This window comes from Balaenoptera acutorostrata, chromosome 12 (assembly GCF_949987535.1).
Source record: "Balaenoptera acutorostrata chromosome 12, mBalAcu1.1, whole genome shotgun sequence".
NCBI lineage: Eukaryota > Metazoa > Chordata > Mammalia > Artiodactyla > Balaenopteridae > Balaenoptera > Balaenoptera acutorostrata.
In genome coordinates, this window is record NC_080075.1 from 54,730,264 (window position 1) to 54,755,955 (window position 25,692).

General features: G+C 44.3%; 1 long non-coding RNA gene across 1 annotated transcript in view; it reads left to right on the plus strand.

Moving 5' to 3' along the window:
• Positions 1–25,692, plus strand: part of LOC130709404 (uncharacterized) — a 70,816-nt gene that overhangs the window by 28,128 nt on the left and 16,996 nt on the right. Inside the window, exon 3 of the long non-coding RNA XR_009009943.1 lies at positions 2,109–2,344. This is a non-coding gene — a long non-coding RNA (uncharacterized LOC130709404). The remainder of the gene's footprint in view (positions 1–2,108; positions 2,345–25,692) is intronic.

Genomic DNA, 25,692 nt, shown 5'->3' on the forward strand with positions numbered 1-25,692 from the left:
AACACTTGGTAAGTCTAGATGAAAGATTTATAGGTTTTCCTGTATTCGCTTTTCAAGTTTTTTCTAGGTTTGAAAATTTCCCAGTAAAAATTGAGAAGTTGAGCAAATAGGTTTAATAGGGAGGGCCAGTAACTTGCCATAAAATCCATGAATTAAAGGGCAGATCTGGGACCCAATGCATGTTACAATGATGAGGGGCGATAGCTATTGAAAGAAACCTAGATCTGAACACCTTTATCATATAAAAAATATCTCCACCAAACATTTCTTTGTTGGCTCCACTTTTTATTCAGTGGGATAGCTTAAGAGGGGGCCCACAGGGTCCCAGGATCTAAGGTAGCTTCTCCACTGTTCTACAGGTGTAACTCTTCTATTTTGTTGTTCATCGGGACTGCTTTCCCTTTGGCTACTGCGTAGTCAAAATAATCCACTGCCCCAGCCTCCGGGTTCCTAGGAGACAAGGATCAACATCCTCACAGAAGCTGGGAATCCTCTGTAGCCCCATGGTTTCCATGGTGCTAACAAAGCCCATCTTTACCTACAGGAGGGACAAAATGCCAAGAAGAGGACCTGCAGCCACCTCGCCTGTGGGCCACTATCAGAGTCACCTAGGATGCTTGTTTAAAATGCCCCATACATAAAGGGCCAGGGCCTGGGAACCTTATTTTAACCAGCACCACAGGCAACACTGCAGCGCACCAAAGTTTGAGATCTGACAGTCTAGGCTAAAACCCAAACTCTAAAGCTGGCATTCAATGCCTGCAAAGCTTGGCTGCTCTTACTCCCCAGCATTACCTTCCCCTCCAGCCAGGCCGAAGGGTTCCCTAACCTGCCCTCCAGCCTGGGCCTTTGCACAGACCCACACTTCCCTGGAATCCTTCCTCTCCCCCCTCAATCCATGTGATGCCAATTCAGCTTCAAGTCCCGCCTATTCCCAGGAGCCTTCCTGATCACCCCGGCCCATGTCTCAAGGGTTGCTCTCTTTCTCTGATTTCATTCAATGTGAAATTGGTGGCACCTGATTTAATACTTCATGATACACTATCTACTACGGTTTTCACTTGCTTTGGTTGAGTTAACGTCATTCTCCTGCCAACCTGTGAGATTCTCGAGGGCAGGGATCCCATCTTTATCTCTTGCATCCTCCTCAGTTCCTAGGACAAGGTTCAAGTCCCAGGTAGGTCCTCAGAACCAGGTTGCTAATAATCGAATTGAAGGAAATTTGGGAGAAGAATGGTGTGAAAGAGAGGCTGTAGGGGAGAAAGAGGAGGGAGAAGATGGGCTCCGGCCGTAGCAGTTTTCATGCAGGGCATGGCCACTTCCGTTGAGTCTGGGATTCCAGGCTCTGTGGATAGATGTTGTTAGGGTGACCATCCCTCCCCTCCCCCATAACTATTTGCATTTGGGGCTGGGCTGCTTTGGGGGGGTGTCTCTGCCCCTCCCCCCGTAACAATTTGCATCCAGGAATTTACATAGAGTGAAGGAGCTTTCTGAGAGGAGGCAGGGCCTGGCCACCTTGCCATTTTCCTCCTTTGTTGTTCAAAGTCACCTGTGGTGAACCTGGACCTGGAGGTGTGGGCAGTGGAGCCAGGTTGCAGAATAGTATGGCTGCACCCCTGAGTAACTGGACTTCTCCCTGAGGTTCTCAGTAATAGTAGTCCTGTAGCTCCTTGGTGACCTACCCGGGATTTCTCCACCGACATCTGCCCAGCTATGCTAGAAGCAGTTGAGACCAGCAAGTAGGGCTGTGTGGGGAGAGGGTCACCGTGGATATTTTATCGTAAACGTAAATGGGATCTCCCTTGTAGGCCCAGGAAGGGGAAACCTGCCACATTCACGCTGTTCCCAGATCCCCTTAGGCTGCTCCCTGTCTGGACCACCCTCTCCCCTGGGTGATGCTTGGTAAACTCCCCAGGGGGACCTGGCTGGATTCCCCACGGTGGGGGAAGACTCTGCTTGAAGGCCTCTGTAAGCAGCTCCGTCTCCTGAGTGAAGTGGGAACCATGACTATCTCCCAGGGCTGCGAAAGAGGAAAACCAGATCTTATTCAGGCCAAACAAAGGGCTTGAAATTGCTTTACTTCTGTCTCCCCACATGTCTCCGATAAGGCTGGCAACCCGGAGCCCTCCATCTCGGAGCACCTGGGCCAGCGGGTCCCCCGGATGGTGCTGAGGGCATGCATCCCAGGCAGAGGGACTGCTCCGAGCCGTCTGGGATGCTTCTCAGCCTCGAGTTCCGTCTCGGACAAAGGATGTACTCAACCGTAACGCCCATGGGACCAAAGGCAACGCGGCAGGTGGAAGCAGAGCTGCAAAGATAGCAGTCGTTGGAGGAGCACGGAAAGGTCAGTGACCCTGTGAAACCGAAGCACTGTTTGGAGGTTTGGACAGGGAGAGCGGAAGCACGGAGCGGGCTCCTAATGGAAGAAAGGTGAAAAGAGAAAAATCAATGATGCGGGAAGCTTCTCCTCACATCCTTCAAATGGCTGCTGGGGGAAGAGGGGGAGGGCGAGCAGGATCTGGGAATGTATTAGCTGCCTGATCGCGTTACCAAGGGAGTTGTGGAACCCCGGTGCCCGGCGGCCTCTCAGGAGATGGCAGATAATTACGGATGGATCTCTGGTTTGACACAGCTCCGTCTCAGGGAGAGGGATGGAATATATGACCCCTTCAAGGCCCCCTTATCTCTACCAAAGCAGGTTACCGCAAGACAAAGAGAATTCTGGCAGCTATCATATAATTAGTTGTGTTGTATGCTTCCTTTAGCTTTTAAGAAAATCTCCCAACGGAAGTCCTAAGCGCTCCAGACCACAATGAATTTGGGGAGTTCACTACCCGTCCCCAGCTGTCTTTTATTTAAGTAATAAAAGCTCCAAGCCCCTGAAATCTTGATGACAGTGGCTTGATGGGTAACAAGAGCAGGATCTTCAGCTTTCATTAGAAACGTCTGTGTTTCTCTTTGGTTAAGGGAGAGCGGAGTATGTTGGAATATTAATGCAGAGTATTTAGATGAGGCTCTTAATTTGAAAAGAATGTGAGAATTAATGCTTGAGTTTAATCGGAGCCTGAATCATCACAGATAGATTTTTACCCTCTTCTCCTTAATCAATTTCACCCTAATTAATTCTTCTGTGGCTAAGTCTTGTTGCATTAGATAGTCTGCTGATTATTTCCACAATCAAGAGACTGTATATTCATGCATTTTTAATAAGGGACCACTGCATCCTTTCTCATAAGTGATCCTGCTGGTTGGCAGTTGCAGCAGCTAAAATAATTATAGAGCAGATTACTTACTTTTAAAGCATTGTTTGCTGTCATATTCATGCTAGGTGACAATTTGGAAGAGCTCCTAAGGCTGCTGTAATCTGGCAGAGGAGCTGGGTATTTAAGTGGCAATTTTCAATGTCAACTGCTGTTTATTCATAGGTCAATGCCTTTTTAAAAAAAAAATAAACACAGGGGTAATTTGGTCCTGCTGGCTGATGAAGCCATGTGCTACAGGCTTGCAGGCCGTTCTAATTCTATGCTTAGTTTAAAAACTTGACTCTTAGAAGGACCTGCTTCTGAAGGCTGCGGGGCACCTTCTGCCTTCAACCATGACTGGTCCAAATGTGGTTGTTCATGTCTGATTATGACTTGTGTGATGGGGTGCTCTCATATCCGACTCTGCAATCTAGAAGGCTTGAAGCAGGGGACACAGTAATTTCAAAGCCTCAGCTGTTTTCTGTTTAACAAGAGGACAAAAGGAAATCCACCTAAGGGAATAGACTGCTTTTTATTTTGGGAAAAACACTGGGCTTTTTGATTATGCAGAGGGAAGGTTGGCATTATTCCGGCATGGACAGGTTGAGACAAGAGGAAAGCAATGGTTATGCATACCAATACAGAAGGCTCTCTTTCTAGTGGGCAGACAGAACCACCACTCATGGCAGAATTTCACTTGGTGGAGGAGAGGCTTTCCTCTTCTCTCTTGGGGAAAACAGAGTTGGGGCCTGAACTCCAGGCAGGGGAGATCTGGCCAATGACCCTCCTGCCTGTGAGAGTTGAGTTAGCTCTGCAGTCTGATGGTGGCCTGAAGGCAGTGTGGGGCTGGGGGAGGCATGCAGGGCACCCCAGGCCATGGGTCAGTGGACTCTAGGAGAGCTTATAGGCAATCTCCGACTTAATTGTTTTCCTTCTGTAATTTTAACTCTCTTTTGTCAACCCCAAGCCTTCAGTGGTTTTCTTAACCTTACAGCCTTAAAAAAAAAAACAAGAGAAGAGCCCGTATCCACATTTGGAACAAAGGTGGGGCAGGAGAACGTGATTTTCCTTTTGACCCCCTACTCTAAAGCCTGTTCAAGGAGGCATGGTGGTCCTGGAGCCCACATGAGGGGCCACAGATTGGCCTCAGGGAAGGAGGAGACTCATGGGATCCAGGGGACGATAGAGGCTCGGGCTGAGGCCTTGCTCAGGTGGGCAGGTGCAGAAGTGGAAAGAGGCAGACTTCCTTCCCCATATCCTGGAGAGAGAGACCTTCAGAAGGAGAAAGTACGGCTTGCAAATTACACAGCACGGGTTGTTGGCTAGCGGCCATCTGGGTTGCCCTTAATATACACTGCAGTTGGCCAGAGTCTCAGAGGTTGTCCTGCCCTCCCTGCTCTCCACACCAGCTGTTCAGGGAAATTGCCGAACTGTAGCAGCCTTTAGCTCATTTCCCAGGAACGCCACCGCCAGCTGTTCTGCGGAGCTCAGAGCCAGCAATTAGAGGCGCCATTGAACCTTAGGTCATAACTCCCATCCCTACTGCAGATGAGGACACTGACCAATTCTGGGGCCATTACTATCTGCAGTGAAATGATCAAAGGAGGTGAGCTGGCCCCCCAACTCCAGCTCCCACTTCACTGGTAGGGAACCTGGGCTCAGAGAGGTAACATGACTTGTTCAAGGTTACTCTATTGATCAGCGACAGGTTTTTGACTTGGGTCCTAGGTCCTCCAACTCCTAATTCAACACTCTTTCTGGATAGCCCATCACTCAGGGGGATTTCTTTTTTTTTTTTTTTTAAGAGTTTTTTGATGTGGACCATTTTTTTTTTAAGTCTTTATTGAATTTGTTACAATATTGCTTCTGTTTTCTGTTTTGGTTTTTTGGCCGCAAGGCATGTGGGATCTTAGCTCCCCGACCAGTGATCGAACCTGCACCCCCTGCATTGAAATGCGGAGTCTTAACTGCTGGACCATCAGGGAAGTCCCCCTCAGCTGAATTTCTTTTTCGCTGGAGAAAAAGGGGCTGGCTCAGGACATCCAGCCAGCTTGCCCTTTATTTACCAGATCGCCAAACACTTGCTCAGGTCCTGTCCTTCCAATCTCCTACGCTCCTTCAGGAGTCTTAAGGACACCTCCTTTGATCATTTCACTACAGATAGTACCAGAATTTTTCAGTTTTCTCATCTGTAATATGGAGATAATAGTAGGAGAGGTGATTATTAATTGAGTTAATTCCATATAAAGAACTCAGAACAGTGTGTGGCACATAATAAGTGCTCAAAACAGGGTGTATGTGAACGCAACTCATTTTCATTATGTATGAAAGGCTGTGCCCAAAGGAGGCTGCAATCCAATAAGAGTCAAATTTGAGTGGGGAAGGCACTCTGATCCCCAGCATTCATCCTTCAGTCGGTGGTCCCAGAAGCTAGGAAAGGAACAGCAGTACCCTAATAGTTCCCAGTCACCTGCTCTGGTCAAACCAAACCACAGTGTGAAGCCCAGCCCTGAGGCTGTGGGGTGCAGGAGGGGAGAGCGAGAGCAGTGGGTGATGCACTTACACTTTCATATCAAGCCTCCTTGGGTGCTGGCCTCACTTACCAGGTTTAGTGCAACTTCTGTCCTGCGTTTCATAACTGGGGAGCCTCACTCAGGGTGTAGGACCCCAGAAAGGTAAAGGTGTAGTATGGGAGTGGAAGAGGGCAGAGGACCTCTGTTTCCTCAGAGCAATAGGAACCTCCCAGGCTACATGTAGGGAACTCATTTTGTTTATTTTTTCCTTTATTCTTTGTTCCCCCTTCTCTCCTTTCCTTCATTTTCTGCCTTCCTCTAATGTTAAGTCCCTCACTCCTTGCATCCCAACCCCAGAGCTTATCACAGAAGATAAATCAGACTGAAGGGAGGGGGCAGTTGCGGGGACCATTTCAAGGAAGTGGTTTGACCCCCTCACCAAGGTAAGTAAATCCTTCAGAATTAGCTTGTAAAGTGGACTGGAGAGGAAGGAGATCTTCCAGGGAAGCCTGTAGCCCCAGGGCTGTTGGCTGAGCTCTAGGGCCCCTGGAGACAGATCCAACTCTGTCCCGAGAGCTAGGCTGGCTTTTAGCCCAAGCTGCCTGGTGGTGCTGGAGCACCTGTGAGGCGGTCTCAACTCCGACCTTTGCTCTAAGCTCCCTCAGGCCAGGGACTGGGTCGTAGGTGCTTTTCTTTTCTTTCATTTTAATTTTTATTTTATTTTGGAGTATAGTTGATTAACAATGTTGTGTTAGTTTCAGGTGTACAGCAGAGTGATTTGGTTATACATATACATGTATCTATTCTTTTTCAAATTCTTTTCCCATTTAAGTTATTACAGAATATTGAGCAGAGTTCCCTGTGCTATACAGTAGGTCCTTGTTGGTTATCTATTTTAAATGTAGCGGTGTGTACATCATAGGTGCTTTTTTTTATGTTTTGTTTTTAGAATCAAATATTTTCTTCATTTTAAACTAGGTTTGTTACTTTTTTTTTTTTAATTTTTATTTATTTATTTTTATTTTTTATTGATTCATGACTGTGTTGGGTCTTCGTTTCTGTGCGAGGGCTTTCTCTGTTTGTGGCAAGTGGGGACCACTCTTCATCGCGGTGCGCAGGCCTCTCACTATCGCGGCCTCTCTTGCTACGGAGCACAGGCTCCAGACGCGCAGGCTCAGTAATTGTGGCTCACGAGCCCAGTTGCTCTGCGGCATGTGGGATCTTCCCAGACCAGGGCTCGAACCCGTGTCCCCTGCATTGGCAGGCAGATTCCCAACCACTGCGCCACCAGGGAAGCCCACTTTTTTTTATATATATATATTTATTTGGTTTCACTGGGTCTTAGTTGCGGCATGCGGGCTCATTAGTTGTGGCATGAGAACTCTTAGTTGTGGCATGCATGTGGGATCTAGTTCCCTGACCAGGGATGGACCCTGGGGCCCCTGCATTGGGAGCGCAGAGCCTTAACCACGGTGCCACCAGGGAAGTCCCATCATAGGTGCTTTTAAAGCACAGGATTGGGAGTCCAAAGATCCAGCTTGGCCTGGGGCTGGTCTACATTTGGGCTGTGTGAACTGGGGTGAGCCTTTAACCTCTTTGAACGTCAGCTGTCCTCATTTGTAAAATGGGGAAAATACCTACCTCCTGGGTCTGGCTGAGATAATGTACACTAGTGTTCTGTGAACCGAGAAGTTCAATGCTAAGGGTAGTTATGAATACTTTTACTGACTTAAAAAAAAATCATCATTATCATTTCTAGCTCCTCTTGAGGGGCTTCATACAGTGTAGGTGCTCAATAAGTAACTAATCATGAGACTGTGATTTATAATAAGAAATATATATTTCTTCTTCCTTTTCTGGGCTAAGAACTCCTTAAAAACCTTGAAATTTCCTAAGTGATTAGAATGATAAAGGTGCATTTTGTTATTCATAACAAGCCTCCTTCAACCACTTTTGAGTTTATGTTAATGTGGTGACTTTTAGAAAGCACATAGGTAACCTAATGCTGGGGGCTGTTTGCCAGGGGAACCAATGTGATTAGAGGGTTGCAACTCTTAGCTCCCCCTCCACCTCTGGGGGAGACTGAATTCAATCACCAATGATCAATAATTTAATCAATCGTGCCTCTGTAATGAAAACTCCTTAAGACCCAAAAGGACAGGGTCCAGAGACCATTCAGGTTGGTGAACATGTGGAGATTCGAGAGAGTGGCCCCCCCAGAGAGCAGGGAGGCTCTTTACCCTTTCCCATGTATCTTGCCCTGTGTATCTCTTCCAAATGTCTGTTCCTGAGTTATATCCTTTTATAATAAACCAGTGATCTAGTAAGTAAAATGTTTTCCTGAGTTCTGTGAACCTCTCTAGCAAATGAATCAAGCTTGAGGAAGGGGTTGTGGGAATCTCTGATCTATATAGCTGGTCATTCAGAAGCACAGTGACAACCTGGACTTGCAACTGGTATCTGAAAAAGGGATGGGGGACAATCCTGTGGGACTGAGCCTTTAACCTGTGGGATCTGATACTATCTTCAGGTAAATAGTGTCAGAATTCAATTAAATTGAAGGATACCCTGCTGCTGTCACAGAATTGGTTTTTTAAAATCTTTTATATAAATATGTATATGTATATATATATATGTATACATTTTTTGAAGCATAATTGATTTACAATGTTGTGTTAGTTTCAGGTATACAGCACAGTGATTCAGTTTTGTATATATATGTCTCTGTGTGTATATATATATTATATATATGTATAATATATATATAAAATATTCTTTTTCAGATTCTTTTCCCTTATAGGAGTATAGTTCCTTGTACTATGCAGTAGGTCATTGTTGGTTATCTATTTAATATATAGTAGTGTGTATATGTTAATCCCAAACTCCTAATTTATCCCTCCCCTGCAAACCCGGATAGTTTGATGGGTGGAAAACCCACACACCTGGTGTCAGAAGTGTAACAGTGTTGTAGTGGAGTATTGAGAGTATAAGAGACATGCAGGAGGAGTGCGTGTTTTATTTTACACTGACGATGTCAGCTTTTTCTGCATGAAGCTTGCATTGGTCAGCTTAGACTAAATTATTCTGTGTAACAGGCAGTCTCAATCACAAAGGGTTATTTCTCACTCATATTACTTGTTCATTATTCAACTCTGTTCCATGTCTTCATTCTTAGACTCGGGCTATAGAGGCAGAACCTCTCTGGGGCATGTTTATCTTCTGGGAGAGGAAAAGAACAATGAGGAACCACTCAATGGCTCTTAAAGCTTTATGATGTACATCACTTCCATTGGGAAATGAAGTCACATTCAACGCTGACATCAGTGGGGCAGGAGGTATACTCTTCCTCTAGGGAAGAGCACCAGGAAGGGACAGTGTAGGAGGGGGTAGCAAATAGTTTTAAACAAACAGTAATCTACCCACATAGCAGTTTCATATTTTGAATATACTATGGCTGTAAATATACTCATGTTTATGTAATAATAAACTAAGTATTACAGATTTTGCTGTACATTAAATCCATATGACTCTTGTCTGTCCACCTACATTTTGCTTAACCTTCAATGCCCACATCAAGTCTCACCTCCTCCATGCAGCCTTCTTTACTGATCACAGCATTTATTGCCTCTACAATTCATTCTGCTACTCTTGCCAGCCTTTATTGGCTGCTGTTCTATATGTGTCTTATTTCCCCTAGTAGACAGGGAGTCTTGAGAACAGGGACTCCATTGTATAATTCACTGGGGATCTCAATCTCTTCGTGGAAAGTACTCAGTACATTCTTATGGAGACAAGTTAAATACTTTAGTATGGAATTTTATTTTTAGGGAGTAGTCCTCCATGCTAATGTGACACAATTCCCATTTTGACAGATGGAAAAACTGAGGCTTCAAGAAGTTTAGGGTATGGTCACAATCAGGACTGGCCTCCCAGACTCCTGAGACCACCCCAGCACTCTTATCCCCCAAGTTGCCTCTCACTGCTCCATGGTGTGCATGTCTAAAACATGTTTAATCTTTATGAATCACTTCTGAGACCCATGTTCTGGTCTGTCTGTGATCTGTATCACTGAGGTAAGATAAATGGCATCCACTGGAAGGTCAGCTGCTGAGTATATTGGGTTAAAGGAGCTAAGGAAGTAAATCACTCGGTAAGTGAACTTCGAAAGGCTAAGATGTTAAACTCCAAGCCAACCAGGATTTAATTTATTTGTTGCTGAGGTCAATGCCATTTTTATTGCATGCTAATAAAAGCCTGAGCTCTGTTGCCAAGATTCAAAAGCAATCCTAGTTGTCATTTTTCCCTCCATCGGTAATAAAATGGAGATTGTCAAATTCAGGAAGCCTAGAAGAAAAGGAATAGTGGAGAAAACGCAGAGCACTTCTCCCCTCCCCTGGTCTGTCACCTCTGTATTCAGGACGGATGGAGTCATGTCATCTTCCTCATCTGTGCTGTGGTGCTCTAGGAACAGAGATCCCTTCCTGGGGGCAGCATCCCCCTTTGGATAGCCAGTTACTTTGGGCCAGAAGGTGGACAACTCGGGGCTTCTGCAGATGTCAAGCTCAGTAGAGGAGCACCCTGCCCCCAATCCAGAGCCCTTGATTCCCTATCTTTGCTCATCCCAGACTTCTCATGCCCATTCTCTTTAACTAGCAAAGCCACTGCCAACTCCACAAGTGCCCAGTTCACTTAGACTCTAAGCCATTCAAAATGCTTCTTCTCCCCCTGGAATTCGCTCTTCAGTTCTCAGAGTCATGCCATATTCCATGCTTGCTTCAACATTTAATGGAAAGACTACCTGTTCCAGGAAGGATGCCAGGTTTGGATTCATCTGGATGCCATCATTCCAGGGTACCAGCCCACTTTAGGACAGTTACACAGAGCTACATCCATGGGATCTGCTTGACATCAGCATGGCACAGGGGAAAGCACACCAGTCGGAGGAGTCAGGAGACTAGGGATCTAGTCTTTTTTTAAAATTAATTAATTAATTAATTAATTTATTTATTTTTGGCTGCATCGGGTCTTCGTTGCTGAGAACGGACTTTCTCTAATTGTGGCGAACAGGGGCTACTCTTTGTTGCGGTGCACAGGCTTCTCATTGTTGTGGCTTCTCTTATTGCAGAGCACAGACTCTAGGCGTGCAGGCTTCAGTAGTTGTGGCATGCAGGCTCAGTAGTTTTGGTTCGCGGGCTCTAGAGTGCAGGCTCAGTAGTTGTGGTGCACGGGCTTAGTTGCTCTGCAGCATGTGGGATCTTCCTGGACCAGGGCTCAAACCCGTGTCCCCTGCATTGGCAGGCAGATTCTTAACCACTGTGCCACCAGGGAAGTCCTAGGGATCTAGTCTTACTCTTACAGTTGCTGGATGTGTAGCTTTAGGCAAGTCACTTGATGTCTCTGGGCTGTTTTCCTTATCTACAAATATAAGAGTGCCTACCTTACCTCTTCCAGTGGTTTGTAAGAATCAAGAGCAATGACATGTTCCTTCATTTAACAAATTCTTAATGAGCGAGTGTTCTCTGCTAGATCCTAGGGATACAGCCGTGGATAAGAGGAGCTCAGTTCCCATTTTCTTTTAGCTTACGCTTCAGTAGGGGACATAGGGAATCAAATCATCATTGAAACAACCACGTGTCTTTGTTATCTATTGCTGTGTAACAAATCACCTCAAAATTCTGTGGCTTAAAACAACAATCATTTTATTATTCCCTGTCTCAGCTAGGTGGTTCTTGCTCAGGGTTTCTCATGCAGTGTCAGCCAGACGTTGGCTGGAGCTAGAGCTAGAATCATCTCAAAGGTTCCCTCACTCACATGTGTGGCCATTCATACCTGCCCTGTTGGCTGGGATCCCAGATGGACCTGTTGGCTGAAACACCTACATGTCATCTTTTCATGTGGCCTGGGCTTCCTCACAGCATGGCAACTGGTTCCTAAACAAGAGAGCAAGGCAGAAGGGCATGGCATTTTTATGACAAACTTGAAAGTCATTTGGCTTCACTTGTGACACGGTCTCCTGGTCAAGGCAGTCACAAAGGCTCGTCTAGGTTCAAGGGAAGGGACACAGATCCCACCTCAATGAGAGGAATGGCAACATCATGTCATAAGAAGAGCATGTAGGATGGGATGTATTGTGGCAACCATTTTTGTTCGTTTTTTTTTTTTGGCCGCGCTGCATGGCCTGTGGGATCTTAGTTCCCTGACGAGGGATTGAACCCGTGCCCCCTGCAGTGAAAGTATGAAGTCTTAACCACTGGACTGCCAGGGAAGTCCCATGGCAGCCATTTCTGGAAAGTACAACTTGTTTCATTACGATAACATGTAAATGCTTGGATGAGTGCCAGGCAAATAGGAAATGGTCAGCCAGTGTTAACTGTTTGCTCTTAGATGCTTTGAAGGAAAATCATGTGATTTCTGATGATTCCTAGAAAGGCCAAAACATTGTGCAAATGTGAGGGATTGGGTTTTTTATTCTGTATTCCATGGTACTTTTATTTTTTTTAAGCCATTTTAACTTTAAGTTTCTCAACAGCAGAGACCACACCTTCTCACCTTTTCTGGATTATTTCACTCTTTCGATTCATTACCAGAAAATATCAGCTCCCTCATTGATTGTATAGGTGAGATATAAAGGAGATGTTAAGAAGTGGGGAATAAGGTTGGCCTGTGAGAATGAAACTAGAAAATCAACACATAATGGATGCAGTCATGTGTGTGTGTCTGTTTTATGTATTTAGTTATTTTATATATATATATAAATATATACATATTGCTGTAACATATTGCTGTGTAGCAAACCACCCCAAACCCAATGGCATAGAAGAATGGTCATTTGATTGTTCAGGATTCTGAGGCAGGAATTTAGGCACGGCTCGGCTGGAACACTCATCTTTGCTTCCCCTGGGGTCAGCCATGGCGTCTTAAGAATCAAGACGGCCTTACTCACATATCTGGGTTCTGGCTATCTACTGAGGCGTCTTGGTTCTTTCCTGTGTGGCTTCTTATCTTCCACACTCTCTCCATGTGACCTCTCCAACAGGTTAACCCAGATTTCTTTCCATGAAAACTAGTTTCCTAGAAGTCAAAAATGGAAGCTGCAAGGACTGTTAAGGCCCGGAAGTCCCAGAATGTCATTTCTACCCTAGGACCAGCCCAGATTCAAGGGGAAGGGAAACAGACTCCATGTGGGATGGGTGGGATTGTTGCAGCCATCTTTGGAAATGATCTACACAACATATAACAACAGTGGACATCTGGACGCCCACCATGTGCCAGGTGCTGTTTTAACAGCTTTATGTGCATTAACTCATTCCATCTTCACAACAACTCCATTAAGTAGGGTCCATCAGTAGCCCCATTATGCAGATGGGTAAACTGAGGCAGAGAGTTTCAATAACTTGCCTGATACAGATCGTATGCCCAGAGCCCATGCCCTATGGGCCATTCCTGTGCTCTACTGCTGTTCCTTAAAGAGCTAACAAGGCTCACAGGCTGCGCCAGAATAGTCAAAATAATATGAATAACAGCAATTAAAGTAACCATCTCTTGAATGGCTAATATCAAGCACAAGGGGCTTTACATAGCTTGGTTACCTCACTGAATCCTCATTTCCATGCCAGAGCCCTGCAAGCTAGCTCTTATTCTCCTTATTTTGTAGATGAGGAAACAGACACAGAGAGGTGAAATCATTTGGATAATTTGCCCAAGCAAGATTTAACAGTAGCCCACTAAGTTGCATTAACCAACCTGGGGACATGTGTGGATAGCAGGGGCAAGGGGGCAGACTCCCCAGCACTGCCTGTGCGGAACAGCCTCAATCCACAGACATCCTGGCCCCGGGCAGGGAGAGGCCCGGGCTGGCAAGGGGCCGTCGCAACCTTCTGCCAGTCACTACCTGGAGTCCCTTCCTCCCTTTCTGTGGCTCCTTGCTCACCACACGGCCTTCTGCCTGTAACTCACCTCCCTGCACCGGGTGCCTGGCGAGAAACGGGACGCAGGCCCGTAGAGGCCGGGGTCCCAGTCTGCTGGGCAGTTTACTCAGGACTCCCGCCCTTGCTGCTCGCTTTGCCTGGAATGCCTCTGATCGTGGCTCTGAGGAGGTGGCCTTACCTTAGCTAAGTGGCCCCCCTTCCTCATATTCCCCACACCTAACCCTGGTGTTTAACATGCTCTATTAATTATTTATAGATTAAAAATATCAACAGACTATTTTTTACAGCAGTTTTGGGTTCATAGCAAAATGGAGCTGAAGGTATGGAGCGTTCCCACATAAGCCCTCCCCTCCGCACCTCCCCCATGCCCCAGTATGACACCTTTGTTTCCTCATTATTGACCAAAGGCCATAGTTTACATGAGGCTTCACTCTTTTTGTTGTACATTTTATGGGTTTTGACAAATTTGTAATGGCATATATCCGACATTATAGTATCATACAGGGTAGTTTTATTGCCCTAAAAATCCTCTGTGCTCTGCCTATTTATCCCTGCTTCCCCCAAACTCCTGGCAACCTTTGATCTTTTTAACATAGCTATAGTTTTACCTTTTCCAGAATGTCATGTGGTTAGAATCTTACGGTGTGTGGCCTTTTCAGATGGGCCTCTTTCACTTAGTAATATGCATTTAAGGTTCCTCCACGTCTTTGCATGACTTATTAGCTCACTTCTTTTTTATGGCTGAATAATATTCCATTGTCTGGATGTACCACAGTTTATTTATTCATTCACCTTCTGAAGAACATCTTGGTTGCTTAATTTGGGCAATTATGAATAAAGCTTCTATAAACATTTGTGTGCAGGTTTTTGTGTGGACATAAGTTTTCAGCTCCTCTGGGTAAATATCAAGAAGCTTGACTGCTGGATCATGCAGTTAAGAGCATGTTTAGATTTGTAAGAAACTGTCAAACTGTCTTCCAGAGTGTCTGTACCATTATATAATCCCACCAGCAATGAATGTGAGTTCCTGTTGCTCCGCAGCCTCACCAGTGTGTAGTGTTGTCATTGTTTTAGATTTTGGCCATTCTTAATAGGTGTGTAGAGGTATTGCATTGCTGTTTTAACTCACAATGACACACGATGTTGGGCATCTTTTCACATGCTTATGTGCCAACTGTATTTTCTGTGGTGAGGTGTCTATTTGTTCAGATCTTTCCCCCAGTTTTTAATCGAGTTGTTTGTTTTCTTATTGTTGAATTTTAAGAGTTCTTTGTGAACATTTTGGTTAACATTCCTTTTCAGATATATCTTTTGTAAATATTTTCTCCCAGTCTGTGGCTTATTTTCTGATTCTCTTGATAGATGTTTATTTTTTTCTCCCCAACTAAAATGTATGTTCTATGAGATTAGAGACTTTTATTTATAGCTGCCTAGCACATAGTAGGTATTCATTAAATATTAGGAAGAAGGTAAGAAAGAGAGAAAGAGAGGAGAGAAAGAAAGAAAGAAAGAAAGAAAGAAAGAAAGAAAGAAAGAAAAAAGGAAGAAAGGAAGAAAAGAAAGAAAGGAGGAAAGAATTAGCATTCTGGTCTATATATCAGTGTTTTATTACTCTGGTTGATGTTAGTCTATCCCTAAAAGACAATCCACCCTCAGCCTGTTGACAACATCAAGTTTTGGAGCCTGATGAGGGATAGCCTCAGACTCTGGAAAAGTCATCAAGGGATGCTATGGCCTTGGGAACCCTCTTGGGAACCAGCTGGCCTCTTCCCTTGGCACCACCCTCTCTCTTGCTACACATTTTCTTTCTAACATCAGCAGATTGTATTTCTTATGGGTGATTATGGGTCTTTAAAACGGAGACCCTCTCCTGACTATTTTGCCTTCTACAAAGGAGTGTGTAGTCATGTCCAGTTTTGCCAGTCCTGTATCAAAGAGTTCCTAAGGCACTGCCCCAAAGGGACCACTAGCCATTGGCACTGTTGTGGGCCGTTTGCATGTAGTTCACTTGGCATTGGCTGCTTTACTCTCCCCAGTTTCTGCCCTTTCCCTCCTGCAGCCTCTAGACTCTGCTGGGCTGTGAGAGTTGATCAGGACCTGGAATTTGTTTTGCTGTATCACCTTCCCCAAAATAGGTGTCAAGTTATTATGTGTTAATCCCCTAGGGACCCCTGCTGTCTCTGGAGTTGGGAAAAGGGTAGATGGGAAGAGATGGGAGTGGTGGTAACATTCTTTTATTTATTTATTTATTTATTTATTTATTTATTTATTTATGGCTGTGTTAGGTCTTCATTTCTGTGCGAGGGCTTTCTCTAGTTGTGGCAAGCGGGGGCCACTCTTCATCGCGGTGCGCGGGCCTCTCACTATCGCGGCCTCTCTTGTTGCGGAGCACAGGCTCCAGACGCGCAGGCTCAGCAATTGCGGCTCACGGGCCCAGCTGCTCCGTGGCATGTGGGATCTTCCCAGACCAGGGCTCGAACCCGTGTCCCCTGCATTGGCAGGCAGACTCTCAACCACTGCGCCACCAGGGAAGCCCAACATTCTTGATAATACTAATTTTTTGAGCACTTACCCTGTGCTGGCCCCATGCTAAGAACATAATATGTGTTATCTCGTTTAATCATCAAAAACTCAATAGGACAGGCATATTATTACTATTATCATCCCCATCTTACAGGTGACCAAACTGAGTCATAGAGAGGGTAAGTACATTTGTCAAGGTCAGACAGCAAACAAATGGCAGGGCCAGGATTTAAGCTCAGGACCCGTGCCATGATTTGGCCACCACAGTATAGCCCTCTGTCTCCTTGCCCGCTACAAAAAATAATGTCTCTCTTCCTCACAACTCTGCAGAGGACACAAAATTAGCCTTTAGTACCTGTGATTCCAGCTGCCTGCCTGAACCCTGGAGTCTTCCCCAAGGGTACCCCCCTCATGGAATCCTCTCCAGGCTCTGGTGCTTCCCACGGAGGCTCCCTCCACCCCCAGAGGAAACCTGCAGCTTCAAGGCAAAGGTGTCCCCATCTCACCCTTCAGTCCTCCTGGAGCTCTTATTAGCAGTACCTTCTCAAAAGCCATTCAAGGAGACCTTGTGGGTTCCAAAATAGAGTATTTAAATGGTTTATCGTCTCATACACAGCACTCCGCAAGGACGCTGCAGGCCCATGTTGATTGAAATGCTCAGTTCCTGTATTTTCAGGTTCGGATTTACCTTACCTGGCTGTGAGTACTTCCTTATTCCAGGCAGGCTGACCTTTGTCAGGGGGAGGTTGATGTGCTGGGCTGGCAGACTGCCCCTCCTGCCTTTCTGGGTCTGTGTGATGAGGAGCCAGAGGGACCTTGTTCCTCTCTCCTTCAGTCTGAGTGAGCAGGGTTTATCCAAGGGATAAAAGGCTTGTTAGTGGGGAGGGGAGCAGGAGAAGGGACCAGGAGACCTACAGAATCCAAGAGCCACGGCCTGAGGGTCCTCCAGTGACGCATCGCCTGGGATAACAGCAGTGGCTAACCGTGTACATTAACCTCCAAGTCCTCACAGCCTCTAGTATCCCCACCCACAGATGAGAAAGCGGAGCCCAGAGATCGACTGTCCCCGGTTATTACACAGCTAACAACTGGATCCACTAAAGATGGTTCAAAGAGATTTCAATTCGAGAGGTGAGGGCAGGGTTAAGGGACAAAAAAGACTGTTGAGTTACCCAGAGACAAGCAACCGCAAGACGTTCTGAACACCCACAAGCCTAAAGGATCAAGGAGTGGAAGAGTGGGGCCAGAAGTGGGTGAGACCTGGACCCATGGGGGTTGGCCTAGAGTCACAGAGGGACCCAGCCACTGCCAGTACCAGGATCCAAAGCAAGGAGGGAACAGGGAAGAAATACCCTGACTCTCATTTCTCCTGCTCTCCCATCCCTCCCGTGGCTCCCATTGGCCAAACCCATCCAGAATCCAGGTGATGCAGCCTAAAGGGGTCAGTCGTCGGGGCACAGAGCAGGAGGGTGGAGGAGGGGACATGTGTGTGTGTGTGTGTGTGTGTGTGTGTGTACGCGAACGGAGTGCAACCAGCATAGCGGTGCAACCGGATTTTGAGCCGTGAGCTCTTAAGAGTCCTTGTCCTTTGCTGCAGTTCTTTCAAGCTGAGACGCCCTTTTACCATGCAGCATCAGATGGACGCGCTGGCCTGGCTCACCTATTTATTAATTAGGATGATCCTTCTCCCACTTTTCCCTTCCTCCTTCCTCCGGTAGGAACCTCTCCCAGAGAATGAAATTGCCTGGATCCAGGCTTCTGGCCAGCTGGATCCCACCACGGCCCTGACTGCTGATTTCATGGTTTTTTTGTTTGTTTTGGGGTTTTGTGCTTACTTGGCTCGCTGATGGATCCTGGAGAAATCTCCTCCAGTTTCTAACCAGCCATTTCCCCTCCTCACGTTCCACCAGTACCAGCTCAGTATTTCCCCCTAAGCCTTGCATTTCTCTACGGATTTTGCTGCCCTTACCATGAGCGGTCAGCTGCTGGTGGCATTACCGCTGTTCTTCTGGGCAGGGACTAGGTGAGTGTTCTGATCGTCCAGGCCAGACAGAAGCTGAGGTAGTGCTGACTCTCTTGGGTGGCACCCCAGATCTGGTGTGAGCCACAACGGGTGGTAGACTGGAAAACATTGGAACACTGAAAGGTGGTCCCTCTGATATGTCGAAACCACTTTCAGGGCAAGAGAGATGGAGAAGAGTTTATCTTCCACCGTGTCTAATGTAGCACCAACAAAGTGTTGGCTAGAAACTCAGGAACATTTGAAAGGGCCCCCACGAAGTCTGTGAAACTGTATTTTCTATCCGCACGCTTTCATCCAGGTGCATCCACGTGTCTCTCTTTCCCCTGCAGCTTCTAGACCTGCTAAACGTGGCTGCTCGGAAGGTTGCACCACAACACCATTCCTTGGGGCGGTGGGACTTCTGGATATTCCTGTCAAACCTGAATTCTTGACGTCTCACCTACTCCCTTCCACCCACCCACCTGGACACTGATCTATAGTATCTGTCTGCCTTGCATTTCAGTCATCAGCTTTACAAATGATGATGATGATGATGACGATAGCCAACATTTTCCATACTTTAGCTGCTATTCCAAGTACTTTATAAACTCTAGATAATTTTGTCTTCACAACACTATTATTATCCCATTTCACAGGTGAAGATAGCCAGGCTTAAAGAGATCACATGATTTGGCCCAGGTCACACAGCTAGTAAGTCATACACAGATCCTGAATCCAAACCTAGAGAAGCCTCCAGAGCCCACATTCTAGCCATGACTCTGTATTGCCTCTTGATGGCAGGGGGTGGGTTTTTCCTTCTTTCTTTTTTTTTGGAAGGCTTTATTGAATGATAATTGGTATACAATTAACTGCACATATTTAACAATACAAATTGATGAATTCTGACATATGTATACAGCCATGAAACCATTGCTATAATCAAGATAATGAATATGTCTATCACTCCCCAAAGCTTCCTTGTGCTCCTTGGTAATCCATCCCTCACTCTCCCCTCCTCCGTTCCTAGGCAACCATTTGTCTGCTTTCCATCTCTATAGATTAATTTGCATTTTCTAGAATTTTATATATGGAAGCAGACAGCATGTCCTTTTTTTTGGTCTGGCTTCTTTCAGCATAATTATTTTGAGGTTCATCCATGTTATTGCATGTGTCAATAGTTCATTCCTTTTTATTGCTGAGTAGTGTTCCCTTGTACATATATACTAACTTTGTTTATCCATTCTCCTCTTGATGGATATTTGAATTGTTTCCAGTTTTTGATGATTACAAATAAAACTACTAAGAAAACTCAAGTACAAGCCTTTTGTGGACATATGCTTTCATTTCCCCAGGGTAAATACCTAGGTGTTGAACGGCTGGATCATATACTAGGTATATATTTAATATGATAAGAAATGGCCAAACTATTTTCCAAAGTGGTTGTACCATTTTACTTCCCTCTCAGCAGTTTATGAGGAGTTCTGGTTGCTCTATTTCCTTGCCAACATTTGGTATAGTTAGTCGTTTTAATTTTAGCCATTCTAGTAGATATATAACAGTTTCTCATTGTGATTTTAATTTGCATCTCCCTGATGACTAATTATATTAGACATCTTTTCAGGTCTTATTTGCCATCTATCTATCTACTTTGGTGAAATGTCTGTTCAAATTTTTTGCTCATTTGAAAAATAATTGGATTGTTTGTCTTATTTTTGAGTTATAAGTGTTCTTTATATATTCTGGAACATGTCCTTTGTCAGATAAGGTTTTGCAACTTTTCATATGCAACCCTTTCATTTTTATAACAACCTCTTTTAAAGACCAGAAGTTTTATTTTATTTTATTTTTTAATTGAAGTATAGTTGATTTACAATGTTGTGTTAGTTTCTGGTATATAGCAAAGTGATTCAGTTTTTTATATATATATATATTCTTTTCCATTATAGTTTATTACAAGATATTGAATACAGTTCCCTGTGCTATACAGTAGGACGTTGCTGTTTATTTATTTGATATATGGTAGTTCGTATCTGCTAATCCCAAACTCCTAATTTATCCCTCTCCCACCCCCTTTCCCCTTGGTAACCATAAATTTGTTTTCTATGTCTGTGAGTCTGTTTCTGCTTTGTAAATAAGTTCATTTATATCATATTTTAGATTCTACATATAAATGATATCATATGATATTTATCTTTGTCTGGCTTACTTCATTTAGTATGATAATCTCTAGGTCCATCTCTGTCGCTGCAAATGGCATTATTTCATTCTTTTTTATGGCTGAGTAATATTCCATTGTATATATATATATATATATATATATATATATATATATATATACCACATCTTCTTTATCCATTCATCTGTGGATGGACATTTAGGTTGCTTCCATGTCTTGGTTATTGTAAATAGTGCTGCAATGAACATTGGGGTGCATGTAGCTCTTTGAATTATGGTTTCCTCTGGGTGTCTGCCCGGGAGTGAGATTGCTGGATCATATGGTAGCTCTATTTTTAGTTTTTTAAGGAACTCCATACTGTTCTTCATAGTGGCTGTAGCAATTTACATTACCACCAACAGTGTAGGAAGGTTCCCTTTTAAAGAACAAAAGTTTTGAATTTTGAATTTTCTTTGACAGTTTGTGAGTTTTTTTCCCCTGGCAATTGTCTGAAGAGAAGGTATTCTCTCTTTTATTATTATGATTATTGTGGTAAAATATACATAACATAAAAGCAACATAGTTCCCATTAATGGTTTACTATACTTGAGACCTTAAAGAGATTTAACTAACTGTTCATTTGGTGCAGTTTCTGCTGAATTATTACCATTTTAACTATTTTTAAGTGTACAGTTCAGTGGCATTAAGTACATCACACTGTTATAGTTTGTATTTTTTCAATCCTTTTAAAGAATTTTTGGCAAGCTAATGGTCACTGAGACTTTCTCCTGTGGTTTCTGTTAAAGGTTTCACAACTTTAGACCTTATAGATCAATTTGAAGTTAAATTTTGCATATGAAATGGTCAAGGTTCATTTTTGTATAGGGTTAAACACTTGTTCCTGTACCATTTGTTGAAAAAATTATCCTTTTTTCATTGAGTTACACTGACACTTTTGTCAAAAATCAATTTTTTTCCCACTATTTTTCTGGTTTGTTTTACGCTCTAACTCTTGACAGGTTACCTTCTGACTTCACATACTGTCTTCCTGTATAGACTCCCCCACTTGTCACTCTGCACTGATCTGGCTCTGACCTTCCCTCCTCACGGGTTGATAGATTTTTAGTGGTATTTTCCAGATATGACCTAATTCTTGCCTGTCCCCTAAACTGCAGCCAGCATTGCTGCAGCCTCCCTTGCCTGGGCTCTGTGCCCAGCACCTGGGTCCCGCTGTTGCCCACAGTCTTGGTGCCGTCAGAGTCCTGGAGGGCAAGGGCTGCAGATGGGCCCAGCTCAGGGCCCAGGGAACTCTAGCACAGCGGACTTTCCCAGCCAGTTACTCAGGAAACCCTGATACGGGAGCCCAGAGAACCAGCCCTCATAGCAAATGACCTTCTCAAGACCTCCCTGGTCATTGAGGCCCCATTAAATCCAGAAATAAGATATTGCAGACAAAATATTGATGGATAACCTGAACAAGGGAAATGCAGAGCCTTGCAGATCAGCGTTCTCCCATAAGGAAAGAAAACCTTATTAAGCATACCTTTTCAAGCACTATGGAGCCCATGTATCCTTATATGATTTAGAGGCAGAAGAACCACAGTGGTGATTTCTGCCTAATCAGCCATCATGTCTGATTAACAAAACCTGGAAGAAGCCTTGGGGTGACTTCTTTACATTGTTTAGACTTCTCTGACAATCTGGGAGACTGGGAGAGTGGCTGAAGTTTGTTGAGAGTCATCACTCTGTATCCATCAGGGTGGACCCAGGGGATGTTGATCTCAGCAGGGGCTGTGCAGCTTACCTCCCAGACTGTTCATGTTAGACCCTCAAAGCAGTCTGCAAGAAGGACTTCTGGAAGGGTTTTGTTCTGAATTCAGTTAAAAGAGGACACTGCACAGAACATCCAAATCAACGGTAAGGCTTTATCATGTGGCAAAAACATTTTCCACAAGGAATAAAGAATCCCTGTAGTAGCATATGTTCAGGGGAACATTTGAGGAAGGCCATATCCTAGTACAAATATCCCTCCATATCCAAGAGGCTGGACGGGCAGACACCATGAATGAACATGTCTTGCGTGGGCCCTGGGCTCTGAGTTGTTTCTTCAGCCACCAGCCGCCCTTAGGCTCTTGCCTTTGTGAGCCAGTAGCTCTAGTCTGGGAGGTGGTCAGACGTGAAACAGAGTTTTATGTTAGTGTTGTCCTACCTGGTTCATTCAGGGATGATCCCATTAACACCAAGTCCTAACTCAAGTCCCCACCACCCCTGGCAGGAAGTGGAGATGCACACAGCCTGCTTCACTTGTGGGCCTTGTCAAATGGACAGAGTACGTGGATGTGACTGGGGAAACAGAAGGAAGGAAGGAGGCATGGATTAACATCATCATATGCTCATTTGCCACTTGGCCCTGGGTCTTGTCTCAGAGAAATTAGAACAATGCTTGTCTCTTTCCCGGCTTGCTTGGGAACAGAAGTAAATCAAAGAGGCTTATGCTGGCGCTTGACTCTGACATGCCAGGATGTTAGGGACTTTCATCTTTTCTCAGGCTGTCACTTCCCCAACAATAAGTGCTGTGAGTACCGGGGGGAGAAATAACCTCCCCTGTTCTGGGAAGTGGTGAGGGTGAGAAAACTGATAGAAAAGTTTTTCATGGTAAGTATAGTCTTATAAAAACTGAAGCATTTTACAAATGATATGACCACTAAAGGGTTAATATCCAAAATATATAAACAGCTCATACAACTCACCATCAAAAAAAAACAGTCTGATTAAAAAATGGGTAGAAGACCTGAATAGACATTTCCCCAAAGAAGACATACCGATGGCTAACAGGCACATGAAAAGATGCTCAACATCAGTAATCACCAGAAAAATGCAAATCAAAACCACAATGAGATATCACTTCACACCTATCAGAATGACTATCATCAAAAAGACCACAAATAACAAATGCTGGGGAAGATACGGATTAAAGGGGACTCTTGTACACAGCTGGTGGGAATGTAAATTGGTACAGCCACAGTGGAAGACAGTATGGTGGTTCCTCAAAAAACTAAAAATAGAACTACTGTATGATCCAGAAATTCCAATCCTAGGTATAGATCCAAAGAAAATGCAAACATTAATTCAAAAGATATATGCATCCCAATGCTCATAGCAGCATTATTTACAAGTGCCAGGATATGGAAGCAACCTAAGTGTCCATCAACAGATGAATGGATAAGGAAGATGTGGTGTATATACACAATGGAATACTACTCAGCCATTAAAAAGAATGAAAATTTGCCATTTGTAACAACATGGATAGACTTGGAGGGTATTATGCTTAGTCAGACAGAGAAAGACAAATACTATATAATATCACTTACATGTGGAATCTAAAAAATAAAACTAGTGACAACAAAAAAGAAACATACTCACAGATATAGAGAACAAACTAGTGGTTACCAGTGGGGAGAGGGAAAAAGAGAGGGGAAAGATAGGGGTAGGGGATTAAGAGGTACAAACTACTATGTATAAAATAAATAAGCTACAAGAATATATTGCACAGCACAGCGAATATATCCAATATTTTATAATAACTATAAATGAATTATAATCTTTAAAAATTGTGAATACTGTGTTGTACACCTGAAACTTATATAATATTGTAAATCAACTATACTGCAATAAAAATAAACAAATAAAATAAAAATATGAAAAAAAACATTAAACATTTAAAAATATATATATTTTTATTTTTGGTTGCCTTGGGTCTTTGTTGCTGTGTGGGCTTTTTCTAGTTGTGGCAAGCGGGGACTATTCTTTGTTGCGGTGTGTGGGCTTCTCATTGCAGTGGCTTTTCTTGTTGAGGAGCACGGGCTCTAGGGTGCACGGGCTTCAGTAGTTGTGGCACGTGGGCTCAGTGATTGTGGCTTGCGGGTTCTAGAGTGCAGGCTCAGTAGTTGTGGCGCATGGGCTTAGTTGCTCCGCAGCATGTGGGATCTTCCCGGACCAGGGATCGAACCCATGTCCCCTGCATCGGCAGGCGGATTCTTAACCACTGCCACCAGGGAACTTGAAAAAAAAGCATTTTACGACACTTGCCTGTGTGCCCAAATTTCCGACCAGACTCACCGGTAGGCAGATTCATCTGAGGCTTTTGTGACTTGAAATCCAAATGATGTTATAAGAAGAGCACATCTTTGGAGTCAGATAAATCTGGATTTAAATCCTAGCCCCACATCTATCATCTGAGTGTGTTTGGAAAGTTATTTACCTTTGTTTCTTCATCTGTTAAATGGAGTAATACACAACTCATTGAGTTGTTATGAGGATTTTTTTTTTTAAATAATAGCCACTTTTAATTGATTTTTTAAAAATTAATTAATTAATTTATTTATTTATTTTATTTATTTTTGGCTGCATTGGGTCTTTGTTGCTGCACGTGGCCTTTCTCTAGTTGTGGTGAGCGGGGACTACTCTTCATTGCAGTGCGCGGGCTTCTCATTGTGGTGGCTTCTCTTGTTGTGGAGCACAGGCTCTAGGTGCGTGGGCTTCAGTAGTTGTGGCTCGCGGGCTCTAGAGCGCAGGCTCAGTAGTTGTGGTGCACGGGCTTAGCCACTCCACGGCATGTGGGATCCTCCCGGACCAGAGCTCGAACCCATGTCCCCCGCATTGGCAATGACTCTCAACGGCTGCGCCACCAGGGAAGCCCCTAATTGATTATTTATTATGTGCACCAGGTACTGTGCTAAACACTTTACATATATTAAATCATGTAATCAGAGCCCATTACTTAAATGGTATAATATTTACAAAGTGCCTGGTATGTATAAACTCTACAGTATTTGCTGCTATTGTATTATTTCAGAGGTACAAGGAAGGCCTCTTGCTCCTCTCGCTTTCCTCCTCCCCAGACTGTTGATGCTTAATCTGAGAAATGTGGCTGAAAACATAATCATCTCTGAAAAAGAGAAAACACTGGCATTGAAATTAATCCCAAAGTGTAAATGAATGATACATCGCAGAACCTTTCCTGAGAGTAGGTTTTGGTGGGGGAAGGATGAAGAGGAGGGCATGGGTAAATATGATGCACACTGAAGATAAAGTGTTGCGGGCCCTGCCTAAATCACCCACCCGCAACAGAGTTAAGGAGTTTCAAAGCGAGTTTTCATGGGCCAATAGGGAACTTCCTGTACTTTTTTAATAAAAGCCTGGTTGAGTGGAAATGAAAGGGAATGTCATAAAGAGCTCCGGAGAATTCTGGTTTTGCATCTTTGTTTTTGAGAAGCACCTAGGACGAGGGAGAAGGCAGTCCCTGAGTTTAGGGGAACCTCTGGGGGGG